General features: G+C 42.6%; 2 long non-coding RNA genes across 3 annotated transcripts in view; one reads left to right on the top strand and one right to left on the bottom strand.

Moving 5' to 3' along the window:
- LOC123279778 (uncharacterized) overlaps window positions 1-22,148 on the top strand; it is a 122,494-nt gene that overhangs the window by 27,364 nt on the left and 72,982 nt on the right. Inside the window, exons 2-4 of the long non-coding RNA XR_011495268.1 lie at window positions 5,781-5,955; window positions 9,053-9,156; window positions 11,916-11,986. This is a non-coding gene — a long non-coding RNA (uncharacterized lncRNA). The remainder of the gene's footprint in view (window positions 1-5,780; window positions 5,956-9,052; window positions 9,157-11,915; window positions 11,987-22,148) is intronic.
- Window positions 4,467-21,003, bottom strand: LOC123279781 (uncharacterized). 2 transcript variants are annotated; one of them, XR_006518068.2, is made up of 3 exons: window positions 20,656-21,003; window positions 8,187-8,380; window positions 4,467-5,834 (listed from the first exon to the last, which is right to left on the bottom strand). It is a non-coding gene; the product is annotated as an uncharacterized lncRNA (long non-coding RNA). The 2 variants fall into 2 exon arrangements; XR_011495269.1 differs by having other exon boundaries at window positions 20,875-21,003.

Below are 22,148 nucleotides of genomic sequence, written 5' to 3'. Positions count from 1 at the left end.
CAAGACAGGCAGGAAGACAGCAAGGGTATTACTTAATTTATACAATTAAAAGGAGTAAAGGATAGATGGTCAGGAAGCTGAAGGCAGGCACCATATTTAAAAATAGGTCATGATTCTTTACCCATTTTCTGAACTTGAGCTAGTTCTTGGACCTGAAGCCCATTGACTAAAGGAGAGGTCTGGTCTCCTTGAGGAAGAAACCTATGACATCATAGCAAGTGTATGCAGTATTAATTCCCCCAGTTCTTTGGGGTACACTGAAGTGAGAGGATTGCCCATTTTGAGCAATGTTGGACACAGGGTTGGAATTGACGTTGAAACCCAAGGACGTAAAACATCATCTTGGTCTTCTTATTAGTGTGAAAGAATTTAGGGGGCAGGTAATAAATGGAATCTTATCTCTGTCTGGCCCATAGTGGGTCCACTAGTTCCACCCAGCGGTCATTTCCTTGGACCTCAAATATATAATTGGAATAGATATCCTTGGTGGTACACAGAACCATCACATTGGTTTCTTGGTCTATGAGGGAAAAGTTATCTTAGAGTGGAAGTTCAATGGAAGCCTCTGGAACTGCCTCTGTGTTCACCTACAAAATAGTAAATTCAAACCAATATTGCATGCTGGAGGAATGGCAGGGATTGGTGCTACCCTTAAATATGTAAGGGATGCAGGACTGATGGTCCCCATCATATCCCCACCTAATTTATCAGTCCGACTCCTACAAAAATTAGATGGACTCTGGCAGTTGATAGTGGACTACCATAATCTCAAGCAAGTAGTAGTCCCTATTGCAGTTGCAATGCTGGATATGATATGATAAGTCTGTGCAGTGTTAAAACACTCCAAGGGAGTTTATGGCAAGCCCCAATAAGAGGGTCACAATGTAGACCCCTAGAGCTCTAGAGCAAGGTCATTCCATCCACAGTAGAGAACTATACAGCATTCAAAAAGTGGCTCCTACCATGCTGCTTGTCCTTGGGAGGACAGAACATCTGACCTTGTAATATCAAGTGGCCTTGTGGCCAGAGTTGCCCATCATGAGATGGGTTTCTTTCAGATTTGCCAAGGTTGGGTGGACTCACCAGCAATCCATCATCATCCTCATCTTCATCATCATCATCATCATCACCCGGTGTCAGGCATGAGCAGGGTCAGAAGGCACCAGTAACCTGCACAAGTGAGTGGCCAGACCCCCATGCCATCCTTCCTTTTGCCCCAGTCGCTCTCCCTTGGCAGACACCTATGGTTATGTGAAGGGTTCCTTACGACCAGCTGTCAGAGGAGGAAAGAGCAGAGCTTGGTTAACAGTGGGTCTGCTCAATATGTGGGTGGAAGCCAAGAAAGGACTCCTGCTGCACTGCAGTCCTGCTCAGTGAAAGACAGCAGTCAGGGGAGGTGCTCTCAATGGACGGAGCATCAGGGGGTACTCTGGGGCCACCACTTTGTGTGAAAGTATAAGTGGCCCAAGGTAACAACATGCGTGGAAAGAATATACACAGACTCAGAATCAGTGGCAAATGGTTGGGTTGATTGGACAGGAACCTGGAACGAGTAAGATTAGAAGAACAGAGGATGAGATCTGGGCAAGAGACATGTGGATGCACTTATGGAAGTGAGCATGAAGTATTAAGATCTTTGTATGGCATATTAGCCCCCACCTGAGATCGCCCACACCCAAATCAGCACTAGCATCCAAATATCTTCTTCCTGCAGAATCTTGGGCTTTGGCCAATGGATTGGCTGGCTTATCATTTGGGTTTCAGCTTCTTTGCTTTAGAACTTCCTCGACAACCTTAACTAAGGGCTTTCCCCCTCTATAATATCATCTTCTTTTTATTTTCTTCATCGTTCTTAAATAAATCTATTTATTGTATGTGATCTGTGTCTTTGATTAGTCTCTAACTGATGGAGAAGGGACATCTTTGTCTTATTCACCACTTTATCCCCTATGCTGAGAACAATTCTTGACACAGAGTATGCCCTCAACATGTATTTGTTGAATGAAAGAATAGGGCTTAGCAAGGTTAAGTAACTTGCCCATTGCCACATGGCTAATGAGTGCTACAGCTGGGGTTTGAACCCAGACTCTAGAGTGCTGGCTTTGTGACTTTGGCCTAGATACTTAATATCTGTTTTTATACCTTAGTTTCTTCATCTGTATATAGGGATAGTAATAGTATCTATCCCTGAGTTATTGTGAGGATAAAAGGAGTTAGCATATACAAGCATTTAGAAAAGAGCCTGATACATTTTTGGCATGGTACAAGTGCTCACAACTATTAAGTAGTGGAATGGGATTTAAACTTGGGTCTGATGGGTATTTGGTTTTGATGGAGAGTCTAAGTGGCATTTTTGAGGGCACTGGGAACTTTCGGGGAGGGGACAGGGACGATAAAAGGAAAGGGTGGGTATTTGATGTAAAGCTACCTTCATAATCTCACCAGTCCTTGCGCATCGAGTACCTAATGGATACAAAGCACAGTGGTGGGCACTATGGGAAACTCAAAGGAAACTACAATATGGTGTCTGTCCTCAGCTGGTCTTGCCTTAGGACACAATGTTTTAAATGCTTACAGCCACATCATTGAGGCTCAGTGCTGAACCAGGAAGTGCCCTCCTCCAGGGCTGAGGGTAGCCAGGGCCCTGTGGCACCTGCTGCCATTTCACACTCTTTACATACTCTGCCAATCCAGATGCGTGGAAACATCTATAGAAATCTCGGGACGTCTTTCTCGGATATTGACTGCAACTTCATTTTGACTTAAGTCACTGAATTTGTCCTCCTTGCTTGAGAAGTAACTCCCCCGTGGCCTTTGACCTGACTCACTTTGGGCTTGACTTCTGGACTTCTGACTGCCAAGGACCTCGAGCACTGGCTTGGGTGGAATTTATGGGCCAGGAATGCTTGAGTTTATATCACTGGCTGTTGGAAGCACATGGCCACATTTTTGTTCCTGACACTGAAAACTTTGCCCAAACTACTCTGGGGTGAATTGTATTGAACTTTGCCTGGTTATTGTGCCAGTGTTGTTTGCTGAATGCTCTAGTGAGAGCTGAGCTTATACTGATCACATGATGTAACTGTAAATTTTAGTGTTTGGTTTGAAATCCAAGAATCAAGGTAGACGACAAGGCCCATTATACCTTATTTTGTAGGTTCATTCATTGCTCCAGCCACATTACATTCTGCATTTCTGCCAGAGCGGGATGATTTCACATAGGATGCTAGGAGAGTCATTACTTTGCTAACATTAGGAATTTGGTTTCTTCTAACGTGGATGTGTATGAAATATTCTTATCCAGCAGCTCATTTTGCTCTTCCTCTTCCCCTGGCAATGAATTACCAGCTTCTCCTTTGCTCTTGGTCTCAGAAAAGGTTATATGTTGTTTTAATCACATGTGTAATATAACACCTATTAGTACTAATGGGATGTATTCTTTCATTGGGACATAATTGCCAATAGTATGCAAATCAGCTCACTTGTTCTTTCTCCAATGTTTGCTGAAGGCTCCGTTCATGGGCAACACATGGTCACCTCCTCACTCTGCTCTGAAAATTTTCCATTACACGTCTTAATCATGAATTTTTTTCTTTTTTTGCCCTCTGCTTAAGAAGTGAATTAGGGCAGTAAAAATTGAGATGACAACCATTTTTAGATTGAAAAGAACCTCTTCTCCTTGATGCCAGAACCCACTGTTGCATTTTTATATTTTTCTTCTTTTTACGTCACCAATTAGCGGCTCAGTGATTTTTACGTCTGGCATGCTTGTGGTGTGAACCATAAAAATTCTAGTTTCAAAGATGCTTTTGCTCTGTTCTGTGGAAAAAATCCCCTTTATCGAAAAATTTCTCAGGCACAAGGGATCATACTTTAAGGTGCATCACAAACAGCATTTGTCCAGACAGTCAAAATAATTTTAGAAAATGCGTGGGTCTGATAAAAGTTAATCTGACGAGTACCCGGAAAGAAGAACGTAATATTGGAAGAGCATCTACTATGTGTCAGGCACCAAATTTGCCTTATATCATTTTGTTTTCTTTTTTTTTTTAAAGATTTTATTTTTTCCTTTTTCTCCCTAAAGCCCCCCAGTACATAGTTGTATATTCTTGGTTGTGGGTCCTTCTAGTTGTGGTATGTGGGACGCTGCCTCAGCGTGGTTTGATAAGCAGTGCCATGTCTGTGCCCAGGATTCGAACCAACTAAACCCTGGGCCACCTGCAGCGGAGCGCGCGAACTTAACCACTCGGCCGCGGGGCCAGCCCCTCATTTTGTTTTCTTAATTGACAAGGCAACTAAAGTAACTTGCCTGAGTTCATCTGTTTATTTGACCATTCATTCTTTTACCAAAAAATTATTTGATGAGCAGTAGTTTGGTCCAGGCATTGTAGGAGGCACTGGGGAGCACACTGAATGTGGTACGCTTGATCCCTCCCTGATGGGGCTTGCCATCTAATTGGGAGGACAGATAAAATATAACTAAACAAAGAAATAAATCAACAAAAACAATGGCAGAAAGCGCTCCAAAGGCAATAAATAGGGAGTTTAGATAGAGTATAATTGGGGGTGCAGGGTGGGAGGGACTTCTCAAACTTGCATATCACAATGCAAGTAGGGACTGGAGCCTTGATTCAAGCTCAAGTTAGTCTGGCGCCAAAGCTGTTCCTTCCATTACACTCACGTCAAATGGGCAATTCCATTCTGAGTCTTGATCATGATCATGGTGGCTAGCATTTCCTGAGTCCCTACTTAGTGACAGGCCCTATTCAGTTTTATGTGTTTCTTCAGCTACCTTATGAAGTATGAATTATTTTTTCCCCATTTTGCAGATGAGAAACCTGATCCTTAAGAGAAGTTTCAGCTTGCCCATGGTGACACAGTACCATTTTCTCTTTGGCCCCAATGCTCATGTTTCTAGCAGCTAGATTTTATAGCCAACCTTTCTTCCCAGAGGTGAAGGGGTTGCGTTCTCCTTGGGATCAGAGGCCTAGGCAATGTGGACTGGCTCATGGGACATTTGGTCTCTCTCTGAAAAAAAAAAGCAAGATCCATGCCTGAACACTGGCAGTCAAGAGGAGCATAGATTTTGAAGCAAGCTTTACTTCTTTAAAAGCATCGTATATATTTTTCAGATTAAAAAAGTCTTATGTGCTCATTATAGGTGATTTGGGGAAAAAAAGGATAGAGAAGTGTAAAGACAAGAATAAAAATCACTTACAGTTCCATCACCCAGAAAGGGCAGTATTTTTTCAGGGTATAATAACACAGATGACAGACAGTTATATAGATAGCACTTATGACGTACAAGGTGTAATTCCACACGCCTTAAATATATTACCTAATCAATACAGTGACCCTACATGGAAGGTGCTATTAACATCCCAGTGTTATAGATAGGAAAGCGAGGTAAAGAATGGTTAGGTAACATTCCCAAGACCACAGGATCAAAGCTAGCCAGGCAGCCTGGTTCTGGAGTCCAGGCTACTCATCCCACCTCTGTATAAAAAGAGAGAGATATATTTTTTTATAAACCCAGGATCTTGTTTTGCATACAAATTTAGATTCTGCTTTTTAAGTTCACATTATTTCATGGGCATTTTTCCATGTCCTTATACGTTCTTCAAAATATTTTTAATGGCTGTATGGATATATTTTATATAACCACCTCCTACTGTTACACTCTTAGGTTGTTTCTACTTTTTTTTGGTAATTACAAAAAAATGATGCAATGAACATCCATGTACACCAATCTTTGACCAGCTTTTTGATTATTTCCTCAGGACAGATTCCTGGAAGAGGATGACTCGGTCAGAATTTTTGGCATTTCTTCAAACCTGTGGTGGAAAAAAAGTGTTAAGATGTGTGGCACAGATTTAAATCACATAAAAACTTAGGAAAGTTAAAGATCTGTGTGGGCTGAGTGAAAAAACAATCAGCGGAGGCTTCCTTAAGGAGGTGAGTGGAGTATGAGCCGGCTGTGAACAATGAGAGGCAGGAGTCCGACAAGGGGAGAGGTTCTCTAAGGCTCTGGGCATCCATCTTTCATAAGTCAGTTGACTTGGGCAGGGGGTTGGTGAGAGAAGGCTTCTTGGAGCGGTGTCTTCAAGGCTGAAAAGGGATTTCTAAGGCAGTCAAGGGATGCGAGGAGAAGAGGTAAGTGGGTCTTTTAGGCAGTGGGAGCAACGTAGGCAGGCCCAGAGGTGTGAGAGAACGTGAAGGAAAGATTTGGGAGAGGAGCAGAGAAGAGGTAGGCAGGGGCTAGACCATGAAAAGGCCTGTATGTCACATTCAGAAAGACGGATTTTCTTATGTAGGCCATGGAGAGTTGCTGAAGAGTTTGAGCTTAAAAAGTGATCTGGTCATATTTGCATTTTTGATAGCACTGCCATGCCAGGGAGTAGATGGGACAGAAGCAGGTGAGGCAGAGGAAGATTCTCCTGGGAGGCTGTTTTGGGGACTCACAGGAATAACCCTGGCATAGTCCTGTTCCCCATAGCTTTGCCTACGGCGGGACCCATGGCCCTCTTCATCATTCCTTATGCCTCGCCAAGAGTAAGACAGACTCAATATTTATAAAACACTGACACGGAAATGAAAAAGCTGCAGAAACAAAGAGCACAAACACTTCCTCTACATTTTGAGAGTTAACATCCACGAGAAATATGCCTGTATGTTGGAGCAGAAAATAATGAGGCAATATACTTCCTTAAACAGATTCAGTTCATCATCGCCGGGGCCCAGGAGAAGGGGAGGATGGTTGGAGGGACAACTTCCATTGTTGGTGGTGCTGGCTGCTCCTTTCCAAGCAGACAGGTCACTCAGTGCTTTCTTGCAGGCAATTATTTTCGGGATGACTGGAGATTTCGATCAACCAATCAAGCTTTTATAGAAGCCACTTTCCTTGATTATGTCCCTGATCTTTAACTCGGGAAGAGATTTTCCTCAGTATGGCTTGACAGCCTCAAGTTTGCAATTAATTTCTCCCTCCCCACCTCCTGCATCTTGCTTTTGCTTTCAGTTGGGAAGCAGTAGTGTTCATAGGCTCACGAGAACTTCCTGTGTAGGGTGTGTGTGCGTGTGTCTGTTTTAAAGGCATCTGAAGCCTCATTCTGGCCTTCTCTCAATGAGGAATGTCCCATGAAAGAGCAGAAAGACTTATGAGCAGGAAGCTGAGTGAATAAGGAGAGTTGAGGAGATAGACCAAGAGTGTAGAGGACTCTGACCCCTGGGGTGGCTGGATCCAGGGCCAGCCCCAGGAGGATGTGGAATGAGGCAGGATCAGTGTTTTCAAATGCAGGAGGCATATCCTTGCTTCAAAATACACTGATGAATATTTTAAATTTTAATGGATACACATCTATTTCAGTGTGATTTATTCCATGGAAATGATTGCTTTTCTTTTAAAATAAAGTTATTTGCATAGTATATAAGTGTCTTAAATAAAAATGTTAGGTAAATATTAGTTCAGATGTTATGTGGAAGGTGGCGAGTTTCTTGAAGCCACTACCTGAATGTTTTAAGATTAAGAGACACTGGAATGAACTTTGGAACCAGAGAGACGTGGATAAAATTCAAGCTCTGCCTCTTACTAAATGTGTGTCCATGGGAAAATTACTGAATATCTTTGCGCCGTACTTTTTCCATCTGTAAAATGGGCATGTAAAATCTACCTTTTGGCGTTGTTGTGGGGTTTAGAGATCGATTTGTTCATTCATGTATTCATTCAATCATTAAACATTTATGGAGTGTCTGCTATGGGCAACTCACCGCCTGGGGACAGGGAATACCACAGTGAATCAAACAAACTCTCCGTCCTCTTGGAGCTCCCATTCTAATGGGAGGCAGGGACAGACAATAAATGCGTAGATAGATAGGTAAGAAACTGTCAAATTCTAAGAAAAACACAGCAGAGTAAGGGAGAGGTTAAAGGAAAGCCTCTGAGACAGGGATGTGTTAGGTGTGTTTGAGGAAATCCTGTGGGGTCACAGTGCGGTGGAAGTGATGGAGAGAGAGGGAGAAAGGAGGAAACGAGGTGGAACAGGCAGTCAGATGCCAGGGTAGAGAGTGTCTGGCAGGGCAGAGGAGGGACCTTGGGTTTTATCTTAATGGTGATGGGAAGAGGAGTGATCAATACACTGTATCTATTCATAATGACAAACTCAATTAATATTTGAATAGCTGTTTACCTGGTGCCCAAGATGCAGAGCGCTGCATTAGGTTCCCAGGTTTTGGGAATACCGACATGAGCTGGGCAGAGGAACTCAAATTCTTGTTGGAGAAACAGTAGTCTAATCCATTACTATCTGACGTTCATCAAATACTTGCTGTGTGCCAGGCATAGTTCCGAGGGTTTTCCTGTAATGCAGTAGCTCACGTAGTCCTTAGGAAACAAAAGATTATAGTCCGTTATCACCCCATTTTGCAAATGAGAAAGCTGGGGCACAGAGAGGCTAACTACGTAAATATTGCCTCTCACCTTTCAAAGAAAGGAGAGCGAAATCAATGTGCTCCCTTTGAGGTTCAAAGAACAGAGGGAGTGCAGAGCAAACGGTACCCTGAGGGAGAACGCAGCCTAGGGATTGCAGGTGCTCTGGAGTGAGGCTGCCACCCACTCTCTGTGATGGCGGCCACATTGCCTCTTCTCTCTGTGCTTCTGTCTCCTCTTCCATGAAATGGGATCAGTAGGGGTATCCAGCCCATAGGATAGTCGGGAGGATGAAATGAGACAGTGCCTGGGAAATGCTTTTGCTTAAAGCCTGGCAAATGACGAGTGCCTCTCAAGTCGTAGCAATACACCCACAAGGGATTAGGGAAACGCTTCATGAACTGGCCGCCCTTGGGCCTGGGCCTTGAGGGATGAGTGACCAGAAGCAAATGTAGATAAGTTCATTTTAGGTTGACAGAGAAATTAATGTGAAATTAATGGAGTGTTGAATGTTCACGGTATGGTTGGGTGGTGGGTGAGGATGTAATAGACAATTCTTTAAATCTATCAATCTGACATTGAGGAGACCTTGACTGCCATCCTAACTGCAGTGAACTTGTTTTACAGGTCCCAGGGAAGCTTTGATCCTTTGAGCATCGGGCATCCCGTGATTTGACCTGCACTTTCGTAGACATGCCCAGCAGGAGCATGAGAAGATTGCAGTGGTGCAGGTGATAAATGCTGACAGTCTGACTCTGCACAGGAAGGGGTGGAGAGGGGAGGTGAGGGGTAGAGACATTGCAGAGGTGGAATCTACAGGTGGAGCCTGGTTTACCAGCTCCTTGGAGCTCCACACACACACAAAGCAAGAGAAATGGGATTTGCCCCACTCTTTCTGTGTCCCCCAGGCATGAGTCTCCTGATAGTTCCTTAGTTTTCCCATCTGTCAAGTGGGAAAAATAAAACCAGAATCTCATGGCTCCCAGTGGGGTATAGTGCTATGTTGTGTTATCATGGAGAATCCTGTGGAAATGCAGGCTGGTTTCATTCCTCCTGCTAATAAAGAACTGTCATCCTACCAGAATACAGTACCAAGAACTTGCATTTTCTAAGTATCGGAAAGCAATAGTTTGGGTTTGAGCTGTTCACTCACTTATGATCTGAGATAATTCTAAAAAGATTTCGCAGCTTAGTCTAATTGGGTAATTGGGATGTTTCCAGATGAAATTCGACTTGTATTTTTAAAAAACGCTTTGAAGAACTGGTTGCCATGGTGCTGTTCTGCTGACAAGATCCTTCACTGGCTCCCACTAAGCAGCAATAATGGGCTTCTGTTTATTCTAAGTTTCAGGTTACCCCACCTGAACATCCTCTGGAAGGAAGCAAGGTATAAACCAGAAGGAATTAGTGAAGTCTTTCCCTCGCTCTCCTTGATTGGGGGGTGTGTCTCAGCAGACAAGGAGATTTGTCATTGCAGGGGGTGGGGGTGGGGGTGGGTAGGAGGAGTGGGAGGGCCCAGGCCTAGTAGAGGCCCAGCTGGTGTGAAGGGACTTCCCAGACCACTTCACCCCAGGGCAGCTGGGAGTTGAGGACGAAACCACTGTACATCTGTCGCAGTATAAACGGGAAGGTTGTTTCAGGATATGAGTACTAATCCTCTCATATTTGTGGGCAAATAGGTGTTTGGCAGAGAGAATTTATTTTAAGAAATAACATGATTTTAAAAATTAATATTTATGTTTTTATAGTCACTGTTTTAAATTTGAGAAAGCCTTTGTTCTGACTCAATTTTTCAACCTACTGGACAATAATTCTTACCCATCGTCCTTAAACTTCTTGTACCCCAGTGTTTATTATAAGAATGTGAAACATCTTCCCCAGAAGCAGTATTTTTGGCTTCATTAAAAGTTTTTCTAGTTCCTCTTCAGTCATGTCAATATTTACCTTGGACAATGCTTTGTATCCTTTTGTTTATAATTCCAGAATTCTCCAAGACAAACTGATTATTCATGACTCTCTGGCCTGGGTTACAGTTTGAACACACCTTATGTTAACATTTTAAGGGTACGACTCCCCCAGACTATTTCCTCTACTTCTCATAGATTCATAGTTTGTAACCTTCCACACTCACGTCAAGCACTGTATTTTTTCTCCTTTCAGGTATCTTCCAAGCACATCTTTTTGGTTGATTTTACTCTTAGAACATTAGCAGGTGAACTTTTTCGTCCTTGCCTTTTAAAATCCCAGGATCCCTCTGCCCTGCCAAGGATGCTTTTACAACACTATATTGTAACCACATTCTTTGAACACTTCCATTGTTTTCCTAGAGAGCACACTCTTCCGTGTTGCCCACTCCCTCTTGTTGAATTTCTGGCTACTAGTGCAGAGAGCACATGACCTCTGTCTTCGTTGTCTAAAGACTATATTTAAACCCCCTAATGTGTAAAAGGAGGGCTTTGTGGCCGAACAAACACCATAAAGCTACAGCATGTTTTCTTGAGAAGCCTATTTATATAGAGCCAGTCATCTTTCCTTAATCATTCAGGATTTTACGATTCTCTGTATTTCCTTCAGTTCTCTACACATGCCTTACAGTTGTAGAGGATTTAAAATTTACAAAGTATTTCACATATATTATTACATTTGATCCTTATAACAACTTTCTGAAGGAGACCCAGAGGATTCATGTGACTTGTTTGAGATCACAAAGTGAGTTGAATAAGACACAGTTTTTGCCCTCGAGGATATTTATATTAACAAATGATTTGGTTTTATGTAAGTCTTTCTGTTCCTCTAAAACACTGTACTTTTTCTTGATTTGGGGACATTGCGTATGCTGTTTGCTTTGATTGAACTGCCCAACTTCTCCCTTTGGCTAGCTAAACTCCCACCCATTTTTCAAATGTCAGCTTTGATTTCACTTCCTCCAGAAGTATTCCCTGGTCCCCCAAGTATGGGCTAGGATTTCTGCCTTTGTGCTCCCATAACACCCTTAAAAATACATAAATAAGTTTATCATAGTATCTGTCACCTAGCGAACACTTGATAAGCTTTAGTTATGTTATCATTCGCCATCCTCTCTCTCACCGCACTGTGTATATCGTGCTTGCCATGGTATCTCCAGTCCCAAGCTCTGAGATGGCGCTCAATAAATAGTTGTTAAATAAATAAAAGATGCACATTTGTCTTCTGGTTGGTGTAGTCTTGGATCCTTGAGTTCAAGAACAAATGCCAGAGCAGGCTCCAAGAGGGTCCAGAGAACTTTAGGTATTTTCAAGTTCATTCTTCAGAGCACTAACTGAATGTTGGTAGTAATATGGCTATCTGTCATTTGTCCAAAAAAACAGCCTTTTCCCCTTACTTTGCTGTTACCTCCCCATTTTTCTATGGTGAACTATCCCCTTTCACACTTTTGATTTGTGTTGTTCAGGGGGGCTGCCCACATCTTGGAATCGGGAGTATTTCTAATAAGCATATTCCATCCCCTAAGTGCAGTGACAAGCTTCGGGAAGGGGACTCAACCCAAGCTGGTAACCCTGGGACTTCTGCTGAAACTCTTAGGTAAGAAATGATCTCTTTCTCCTTTGAAGGTTGCGGGCAATAGAAACAAGCCTGGAACTGCTGGTTCTCTGGGAACTTGTAGAGAGATCAATGAAGTCATCACAGGATGACCAAAGCAAAGAGGTGGTGATAGAATGAAGGCGTGATGAAGGCATCATTGGATTCAGTGTACCTGATCCCTTGAACTTCCAAATTTATGAATGGATAGATTCCCTGTTTGGTTGCAACTGGGTTGAGTTGCATTTTGGTCAGTCACCAACAACTAATAGAGTTCTGACTAATTTGGTGGAAAACAAAATACCATGGTATTTTTATTACTGACATTAGTTCTTTTTGTTCCTTTGTGGTTTTGTCTTATGCTTTCACTTCTTCATATGTGTTTTGCATCCATGTAATTTGTCTTACATGGTTAATCAGGAACCAAGTAAGCAAGCATGTTTTTGACTTATTTTTCCCAAGTTCAATGTTGTGTAATTGGCTTGCTTGATGTGCCCCCAGATCATATTTGAGCCGAGCACACGGTCTGGGATCTTCTTCCAGGAATGGGGATGATTTTACACAGGTTTGTCCACATGCCCACACCTTACCTGTTGGTCTCTTGGGCTAACTTGTGGGAGAGTGAATTCACTGTGGTCTGCGAGTGTGCCCTGTGATCTCAAAGTAATGCAAAGCTCCTGAGCCTGTGGAATCAGGGCCACAGAACTGAATCTGAAGGAGCTTCGTTCCCAGATCCCGGTACACAAGGCCTTTGTTTTCTCTTCGGAGAGCACTTTCTGCCCCCTTAGAGGGCTGGTGAGTCAAAAGAAGGTGCAGACTATTTGGACTTCATGGTTGGCGGACCCTGGTCTCTAAGAGCTGTAGTGACTTCTCTCTTGGACCTTTTTGTCTTGTGGATCGAAGCATAGAAACATCTCTCTTTCCTAGAAGTCCCTGATGAGGTGCCAATGAAGATCCCTATGGTGATTGTTTACCATAATCAATAAACTCATCAATTGCTTTCTATTCCTGATTCATGGAAGGCATACTAGTAACTAAAGCAAGGAGACAGAGATTCAGTCCTAGCTTTGTGCCAAAACGAATTCTTGAAAACTAGATCATTGAGTGCATCACTGTATAATGGACAATACTTTCCATTTAAACAGTATTATATTTGGGAGTTGTGTTCCTGAACAAGGCCTTTCATTCTCATCAAATTCAAGATGCAAACTGCAGAATCTTAAGATAATGAGATTAGGATCTAATTCCTATTAAATTGACAAAATATGAAATTTTAAGTTTTAAATGAAACGTATGTTCCTTTCCCATTGCCTATATAAGTGAAGTATTCATATATGACATAAAAAACTATTTGACGGGGCCAGCCCCATGGCCAAGTGGTTAATTTCGTGCACTCCACTTCAGTGGCCCAGGGTTTCACCAGTTCGGATTCTGGGCACAGACCTAGCAGCGCTCATCAAGCCATACCGAGGCAGTGTCCCACACAGCACAACCAGAAGGACCTATAATTAGAATATACAGCTGCCTACTGGGGGACTTTGGGGAGAAGAAGGAAAGAAAAGGATTAGTAACAGATATTGGCTCAGGGCCAATGTTTAAAAAGAAAATCTATTTGACTATTACAATGTAAACAAAAGAGCAATGTGCTAATTATAAAAAGTATTCTTACTTTGGAATTAAATTAATTTTGCTTATCTTTTTAGATTCTTGAAGGATTTTTAGGAGGATGTTTTGGATGATTTAGAGCTCTAAATTACTGCCCAATTACCTTTGAACTGGCCTTTTCTTTTACATTTTCCTACAGTAAGCATGGATGTGTTAGTCTACTGTGTTACCAACTGTGTTAGAAAATTCTTGTTTATGATGATGGTGATCATAGTGATAGTGGTGGTGTTACACTCCCTGAACCTAGTAAAGACATGGAGAAGTGACATGCAAATTGTCACCTGCATGTAGCAAAATTTCAGTTAACAAAAGGTAGAATAGTATCCATTAGGTGAAATCCATTTTTGCTGTGAACCGTATCTATAATGAGGCAATATCTGCTTCCTCCCCTCGTGAGGCTTAGGTAGGCAAAGTTTAGGGCTCACTTCCACGTGGGACATAGCAAGTTCCTTTTGCCCTCTCCCTTCATCGTGTGTGTTGTTTCCTCTACTCCTTTGTCCCGTGATGTCCTAATGATAAGATTCAGGTTTAGGCTGATGGGCAGGAAGATGACCCAGAAGTCCTGAGCCGTGACCCTATCAGAGAGCTCTCCCTAAGAGCTTAGGACACAAGTACAACTGACAATAAGGTATTATTTATTTTCTTTTGTCGGAGTTTCTTGTGCATATGACTTCTCAAGAAATTGTCTGTGGATCTAGCTTTCTAGATCTCTAGGACAAAATCATCTTCATTCCATCAATATCTTATATTGATTCCTAACAGAACCAAGAGACAAAAAAGTTTCCTGCCTAAACCCCAGGTAACCTGAAAATTCAACTAAACAGCCTCCTCCAAACACTACAGTTCACTGAAGTTTGTGCCTGTTCTTGGAAAGAACAAACTAGATGAAACTGACATTTTGAGTGCTGTATTTTGCATTGAAATAGAAATTGAAATAGGATTGTATTTTTGCTGGCTTGTTTTGATAGCATTTTACCGATAGGAAGTTTGGGGAGAAGGGTTTGAGGGGGCAAATATCTAGCTTTTGGTTTAATCTCAGTGAACATTTTCTCGAGTCTGTACTCTATTGATTTATTTACAAATGGTGCTTAACAAGGTTATATTTTTGCTTTGGAATCTTATAGTGGCTTCCTATCTTGCTTACCTAGAAGGTCTTTGGATATTTAAGAGTTACAGCCACTGAGATTAGTGCTGACTTCTGCATTGGAGGGTTTTTCTTTAACTTTATCCCAGATTAATGAGCACAACAAACAGCTGTGTTGATAAACCCATTCTGCTTAGTGACACCCTCTTGCCAGAGCAATTGGCAAATGGTCTGTCTTACATAGGATTGCAGTGGAATGGGGAATGTGCTATTAGGGAGTGGGTCCTACTTATTTGAAGCCAGATTCCTCCCGTTTTCTCCTGGTATTTAGCATCTTGCCTCATAATTTTTTTCTCCACTCCAATTAGGTGGGCAGCCTCTCTTTACCGTTTTTGTATTTCCACTTGGTTCTACTTCTCTTTCAATTCGAACATTTTTATCCCTGGCCCTGAAAACTTTGCCCAAACTCTTCTTTGGTGAGTGTCTGGGGGTGTAATTCTATAAGAAGTCTACAGCTTGATTCAATCTCCTGATAAAATTACAACTGGAGAACAACAAAGTGAATAAAAGGAGACAAGAGGCGCTAACTGAGTGACAAAGACAATTTTGTCACAGTAGCGTTATCCAACCTGATGTTAGCCGGGATGCCAAGCACATGCCTGTTCTAAGACGTGTGTGGTGCTGTTTTGTTTTTGATTTTTATTACCATGCCTTGAATGAAATTACCTGTTGCATATCTTGTGTTCCTCTTGGAACATGTTGACTTATGTTATAGGCCTTGGAGGGTAAGAAAGCTATTTGTAAGTGTTTGGAAATGCAGGTATTGTTGTTTGCTTGTTTGTTTTAAAATGGCCTTTAAGGAAAGAAAAGGAAGGCTCTGTTTGCTTCTGAGAAAAAATAATCCCTTTCTCCAAATGCCTATCGGAGAGCAAACAGCCCTAGAAACAGGTGTGGGCATGTCTATGTATATTCATTTATCTCAGCGCAGAATTTGTCCTTGAGTTGATTGGTGTCCTCTATTGCAAGTTCTTTCATGGACATTAATTATCAACCATTCTTTTTAAAGCCATGGATAGTTTACCCACCCCTAAGACAGATTTTCTTTTATGTTTTTTCCAGCTTTATTGAGGTACAATTGAAAAATAAAATTACAAATATTTAAGGTGATGTGTGATGTGATGTCATGGTTTGATATGCATATACATTGTGAAACGATTACTAATCAAGCTAATTAACACATCCATGGTCTCACATAGTTACCTTTTGGGGGGTGGGGGAGAACACTCAAGATCTACTCTCTCAGCAAATTTCAAGTATCTAACACAGTGTTATTAACTACAGTCATCATGCTGTACATTAGATCCCCGGAACTTACTCATCTTATAACTGAAAGTTTACACTTTTTGACCAACTTCTCCCCATTCCCCCAACCTCCGCATCCCCTGGCAACCTCCACTCTACTCTCTGGTTCTATGAGTTAGACTTCTTTAGATTCCACATATATATGAGATCATATTTGTCTTTCTGTGTCTGGCTTCTTTCACTCAGAGTGATGTCCTCCAGTTCATCCGTGTGGTCACAAATGCCAGGATTTCCTTCCTTTTATGGTTGAATAATATTCCATTGTATGTATATCTATCTATATATCATCTATATCACATTTCCTTCATCCATTTATCTGTTGACGGTTGTTTCCGTATCTTGGCTGTTGTGAATAATGCTGCAATGAACATGGGAGTGCAGTTATCTCTTCAAGATATTGATTTTATTGCCTTTGCATATATACCTGGAATGAGATTGCTGGATCAAGAGAGACTTCCTGCTGCAGGAATTGTTTGTGTGGTCTCAAGATGAAAAACGACTCAAATTCAAAGGCTCTGAGATGCTGAAGCCACATTTATAACTGGCTCCCAAAGAATATTCTTTTTTTGTTTTTTTGTGAGGTAGATTGGCCCTAAGCTAACATCTGTTGCCAATCTTCCTCTTTTTGCTTGTGGAAGATTGTCGCTGAGCTAACATCTGTGCCAATCTTCCTCTATTTGATGTGGGATGCCACTGTAGCATGACTTGGTGAGCAGCGCTAACTCTGTGCCCAGGAACCGAACCTGCAAACCTTGGGCTGCTGAAGCGGAATATGTGAACCTAACCATTAAGACACTGGGCCAGCTCCCCAAAAAATATTCTTGAAATCCTGACACCATAAGGAAAATGTGTACTTGCTCGTAGCACAGCAAGCCCTAAGGGGGATTGTCAGGGTTTCCTTATACCCCATGGTCACTAGGACTACGTGACACTGAGGGTCCCTTCCAGTTCTGATATTATCCAGGAATGTGGGAGTTCCTTCTTCTACACCTTCCCTTTGGGGTGGACATCCAGCTTTTGCTTGAGTGTCTTCTGTAAGAGGGAACTCACTACTTTAGCCAGGCATTCTTTGGGGTTTCTGTAATTGTAAAAATTATCTCCTCCTCTCCTATAGCTCTCACAGAACCTCTCTTCTGGAGTAAAAAGGGCCCATAAAAATCCTCTTCACATGACCGATCTTCAGTGCTGTCACAGCTTCTCTAAGTCATTCTTTCTTGGGCTAAACATGTCTAGGGTGTCAACTGCGGTCCAGAGGTCTTATCATCTTGACCACTCTTTGTTGTAGAAACTCCAACTTGTTAGGGTCTATATTAGAAAACAACAAGAAGAACTGACAGTGCTCAGGTGAATAGAATTGTAATATCCACACTGAAAGTGATATGGTATCATAGATGTGGTCTAACCAGTGCACAGCTGGCCAGGGCTAAAGTATCCCTTTCTGGAACCTTCTCATGTTCATGTTTATAGGAGAAACATCAGCCTCTAAATATCGAAGTAATCTAGGTTCATAGGCAGTGCCTAAGTTTGATATTTCTGGATATCAAAGAATCACATAAAATCAAACATCCAAAATCCAAACCGTGATCTCTAAATTGACACCACATTGGTTCCTCCTCTTGACTTTGCTATTTCTGGGAGTGAGACCCCAATTCTCCCACACATCTCTGACTCCTCCTTTTCTCTACCACCTTCTTCCAAATGGTTATCATTCCTTCTCCACAAGGCATCCTATTCTTCCTGGCCCCAGTTCCTTTCCCAATTCCAATCCACCTTTCAGGTGATCCTGGGAGTGTGCAAAATGTAGGGCATTGCTGTAATACTTCACACAATCAGACCTTCTTTGGAGCTCACACTGAAGCGAAGGCGGCTACAAAACGACTGGCTCTTTGGCAGCGTTAACCTGCATTTTCCTAAAACGTAGTTGCAGGAGGGAAAAGCGCATGTGACAAGGAGAAGGTGGAGAACGAAGTAATCTTTTTCTTAAGGAGCCTAATGTTGAAAGGGCCACGAGAGGAACACATTCTCTAACTCAGTAATCACCTACAAATAGTTAAAACGAAAGTTCCTCCAGCCGTGGCTGCACCCAGAGGAGTGGGGCAGAGGTTCTGATTGAGAACTTTGATTTCCCACAGATTGTTTGAGTCTTAAATGAAATTTGGAAAGGTTCCCTGACATCAAAGGCTGTTCCATTTGGCTAATCGATTGGGTATGTTGTGCCTGTCCTCCGCCGAGCCCCCCACGACTGGGAACATATGTCAGATTCTCCCTTTGCCAGTAATTTGGAGGCTCGTGATAATAAAACATCCTTCTCCTAAGAAAAAGAAACGGTGGTCCTGGGGAATGTTAAGGCAGCAGAGAATAGCAACGATTTACTCCTCCCTGAAAAAATATTCAAAGCCTGATCAATCCATATCTGAATATCATATGCATATTTGAAAATAACACATTGAAGAGAATAGGTCAGCCTTGCTATCCCATTCACATTTTCATCTGGAACAGCTGCCAGGGCCACTCGGAGTTGATTTTGTTCAGTTCTGCAGGGCTGACTTGAAACCCGGGCAGAAAATGAAAGTGAGCAAATTTACCTCTGGCATTCAAAGAAATGCTTTTGGTCAAAGTGAGTATTTCTGACCATGACTCATTTTCAAAAGAAGCATTGAATTCGCTTTGTCATCTTTGCCTGGATCGGGCTCAGTAGGCCCTTTTATGATTTTTAAAATATCCTATATAGCCGGGATGGCATTTAGGAGGCTTCAGCTGTTCAATATTGCATTTTAATATATAAAAATCACTGTTCAATTGAATATTGAGTTTTCTAAGGAAGTAAAACTACAGAAAAGAAATTTGCAAGAATCTAAAATAAATGAGTTTGAGGAAGATCAAACTGCCCTTTTGGCTGTTTCAAAGATCAAAAGATCTCTCTTTTATAGAAATCAGGAGCAGTGTGAATAGCCTTTTTCCTCTACCGCAAAGCCCCGTTTTTTCGCCATCATTGATAGCTTGGGACCACACCATCATGGTATGAAAGGCCCTGGGTGGGAGGGAAGATGGTTTCATTCCCGAAAAGTACCCAGGACTTTGGCATCTGAAATAGCAGGTTTTTCATTTAATTTAGTCTGGAGCCCAGTAGAGTGAGAAAATGAAAATCTGTCCTCAGCTCCTTCAGGAGGAGGGGTAGACTTGAAGGGCCTGAGAGGGTCTCCTGATAATTGTTTTTAAAGCCTGCTGAGTGTTTTTGACTCTACCTCTCAGGAAGGCTGGAGTACATGTAAGGAGGTCATCTTCGCATTCACACTACCCTGCATTCTGTGTCGCCTTAGGAAGTTACCTTGTCTCTCTAGGACTCTATTGCTTCATGTGTAAAGGAGGGATAACAATATGTACCTCATTGGCTGAAGCTCTTTACAACCTCAGGGCCTTTGTTTGTGCTGTTCCTTCAACCTGGCTAACTCATGCTCAGCCCCCAAGATTCAGCTGGAATGGCTTTTCTTCTGGGAAGCATTCTATGAACTACCCAGACCAAGTTATGCCAATTCCCCATGCCCCGTTAGACAGTGTGCTATGGTTTTCCTTGTGGCACTTGCCTCCATCGTAATTGAGAACATTCTGTATGAGTCCTGGTGTCATGTCTGGTTCCTTCTATAGTGGATTAGGAAACCTAGCTTGTTCATTCATGGCTACAACTAAAACAACAACACCCAAAAAATGTTTGTTGAGTGAATAAAATGAATGGAGATAAAGAACATCACAAAGTAAGTGATCAAGAAATGGCTTCCTGGAGACCAGAGAGAGCCTTGCCTCTCCACAAGTACAGGGTGGAGCCTTGACAGCCTAGCTGATCCAGGAATATCCATAGATGTGCAGGTGGACATCATTAATCATCTCTCCATCCAATTGCCTTCTTCACCTGCTTGTTTCTTTGTCTTCTCTCTGAGAATATGTCATCGACTTTCAGGAAGATTCTGGAATCTTTGTTCATCCCTTAATGATGCAGGTTTCCTCATTCCTGGAAGGTCCTTCTGACTTCACAGAGAGCTCTGTAGGAGAGGTCTTCAGTGAGATGTGAGAAACTGGTGATGACCATGGAGCTTTTAGCCCTGTTAAGATGGTTGAGTGGGAGTAGGGGAGTTGGAAATGTCAGCCCAGTGAGCCTTATAAGTTAGATCAGCTTTCTCATGCTTTTAAACATCATCATCACCATTATCATCACCATCATCATTAACAATTAACAACAACTTCTTACAAAACCTCTGCCTCCTGTCCAGGGGAAGAAAAATGCCCATGAACATTCTAAGTCATTGATGATTGAGAAGTCACTATTAGAATGTTTTTGCTTGGGTTAAGGCAAGTGCCTTAAGAAGTTACTTTATTAGTTATTAACTACTTATTGTGAATTAGCTTGTCAACTCATTTCATCTGAGAAGATGAGGCGCCAAGCATTAAGCATTTGGTTGCTTGGCTGGGAAGGAAGTGTCTCTATCAAAGTTTAGTTGTAGATAGCAGAATTCAGTCTAGCTATTTTCAGCAGAAATAGATTTCATATAAGGAATAAGGAACTTACAAAAATCCCTGGAAGGTCTGGAGGAGAAGACTTCCAGTAGAACTTCCAGGAATCGTAGAACGCCCCAGAACAATGCCTCAGAACTGACCCACCAAGGCAGCTGTTGCCTCTGCCATGATCAAGTTGGTGAAGAACGAGGTCACCTCTACAACTGCTGGCTCTTGGACCTCACCACATCTATCCCAACATGCAACAACAAAACAAATGCCCTTGACTTGCCTCTCCATAGCCACAGTGCTGGGGTCTGGACCTCGGGGCATCTGTTAGAGTTCCCACATGTCTCCACACTGTGCTTGCTAGCAGAAGTAGTACAGCGCAGCCTCCCTCTCAATGTCTACTTCCACCTCTGAATCTCATGGGGGAGTGTCTGCTTGGGTGAAGCTAGGACTTACGTGGAACCTAAGTTGAGGCCACTCTGGGGAATGAGACCATTTAGCTTGTGAGCCTCTGCAGGGCCATCTAGTGGCTATTGAGTGGTTGGGATGCACTAGAGTGAACTAGCCTTCAGATTCTACCACAGGGGCTACATGGTGGGGGTACAAGAGAATATTTTTGAGAGAGAAATGGAGAAGGGTCTGAAAACAATCTTGACTGACCTCACAACTTTGCCTGGAGCTGGTCCTGGTTATTAAGATGAGGCATTTTAGGAATGCCACATCAGGGAGACATTATTGTTCTCTTTGGGTAGGTGGTTTTGAGGTCTGCTTTAAACTTTCTTGAGTAAATAGCCTCCTTCTCCTATACCTGTGACATTTACGGTGGGGTGTTTTGTTGGTTCACAAACTGGCCCCTGTACATGGAGAGCAAGGAGAGACCGAAGAAAGAGGCAGACAACTGCAGATTAGTAGGTGGCAAGTTTAACAAGCAAGGGAACTTACATACAAGTCTTGCCTTGGGCAGTTGCAAGACGAGTAGATCTCTGCACCCACCTGCCAGAATCTTATAAGTTTATAGAGGCCTTAACTGGCTTCAGTTGTGTATACCATCCGGATGGGCTCAAGAACACATTGCTCGCTCAAGGCTGCATCCTTGAAAATGGCTCCCATTGTTGGAATGGTGGGCGGAACGGACATTCCAAGGAGTGGGGAGGGGGTGAGGAGCCTTTGATTGCTGGGGTCCAGATGTGGGCCAACTGGCTGACGTGTCCTCATGATTACCTCCTCCAACATATTTTTGTTCCCTCCTTACCAGAGGAGGAAAGGTGTTCAAACTCACCTGCAACTGGGTGGCCTTTCTTCAGGCCACTGCCCATTTGGCTTAGAAAATACTCTCATGATAGTGGCTGAAAAGATGCTTTAGATGCTACCCAGGAACATGTGGCACTTTTACCTCCCAGGTAAATCACTATTTCCGTGAGGAGGAGACCCCAAATGATGGCTCAAAGTTGCTCATTTTGGATGGATCTTGGAAATCCCCTCTGGGTTTTGGAAGCAGGCAGTCAGTGGCACCATCCTGCCATCTTCTTTTTAACATTCAATCCAGCAAACACCTTA

This window comes from Equus asinus, chromosome 2, assembly GCF_041296235.1.
Source record: "Equus asinus isolate D_3611 breed Donkey chromosome 2, EquAss-T2T_v2, whole genome shotgun sequence".
In the NCBI taxonomy this organism is placed as follows: domain Eukaryota; kingdom Metazoa; phylum Chordata; class Mammalia; order Perissodactyla; family Equidae; genus Equus; species Equus asinus.
Note: the sequence above shows the minus strand (reverse complement) of the source record. Positions and strands in the feature narration are given on the sequence as shown.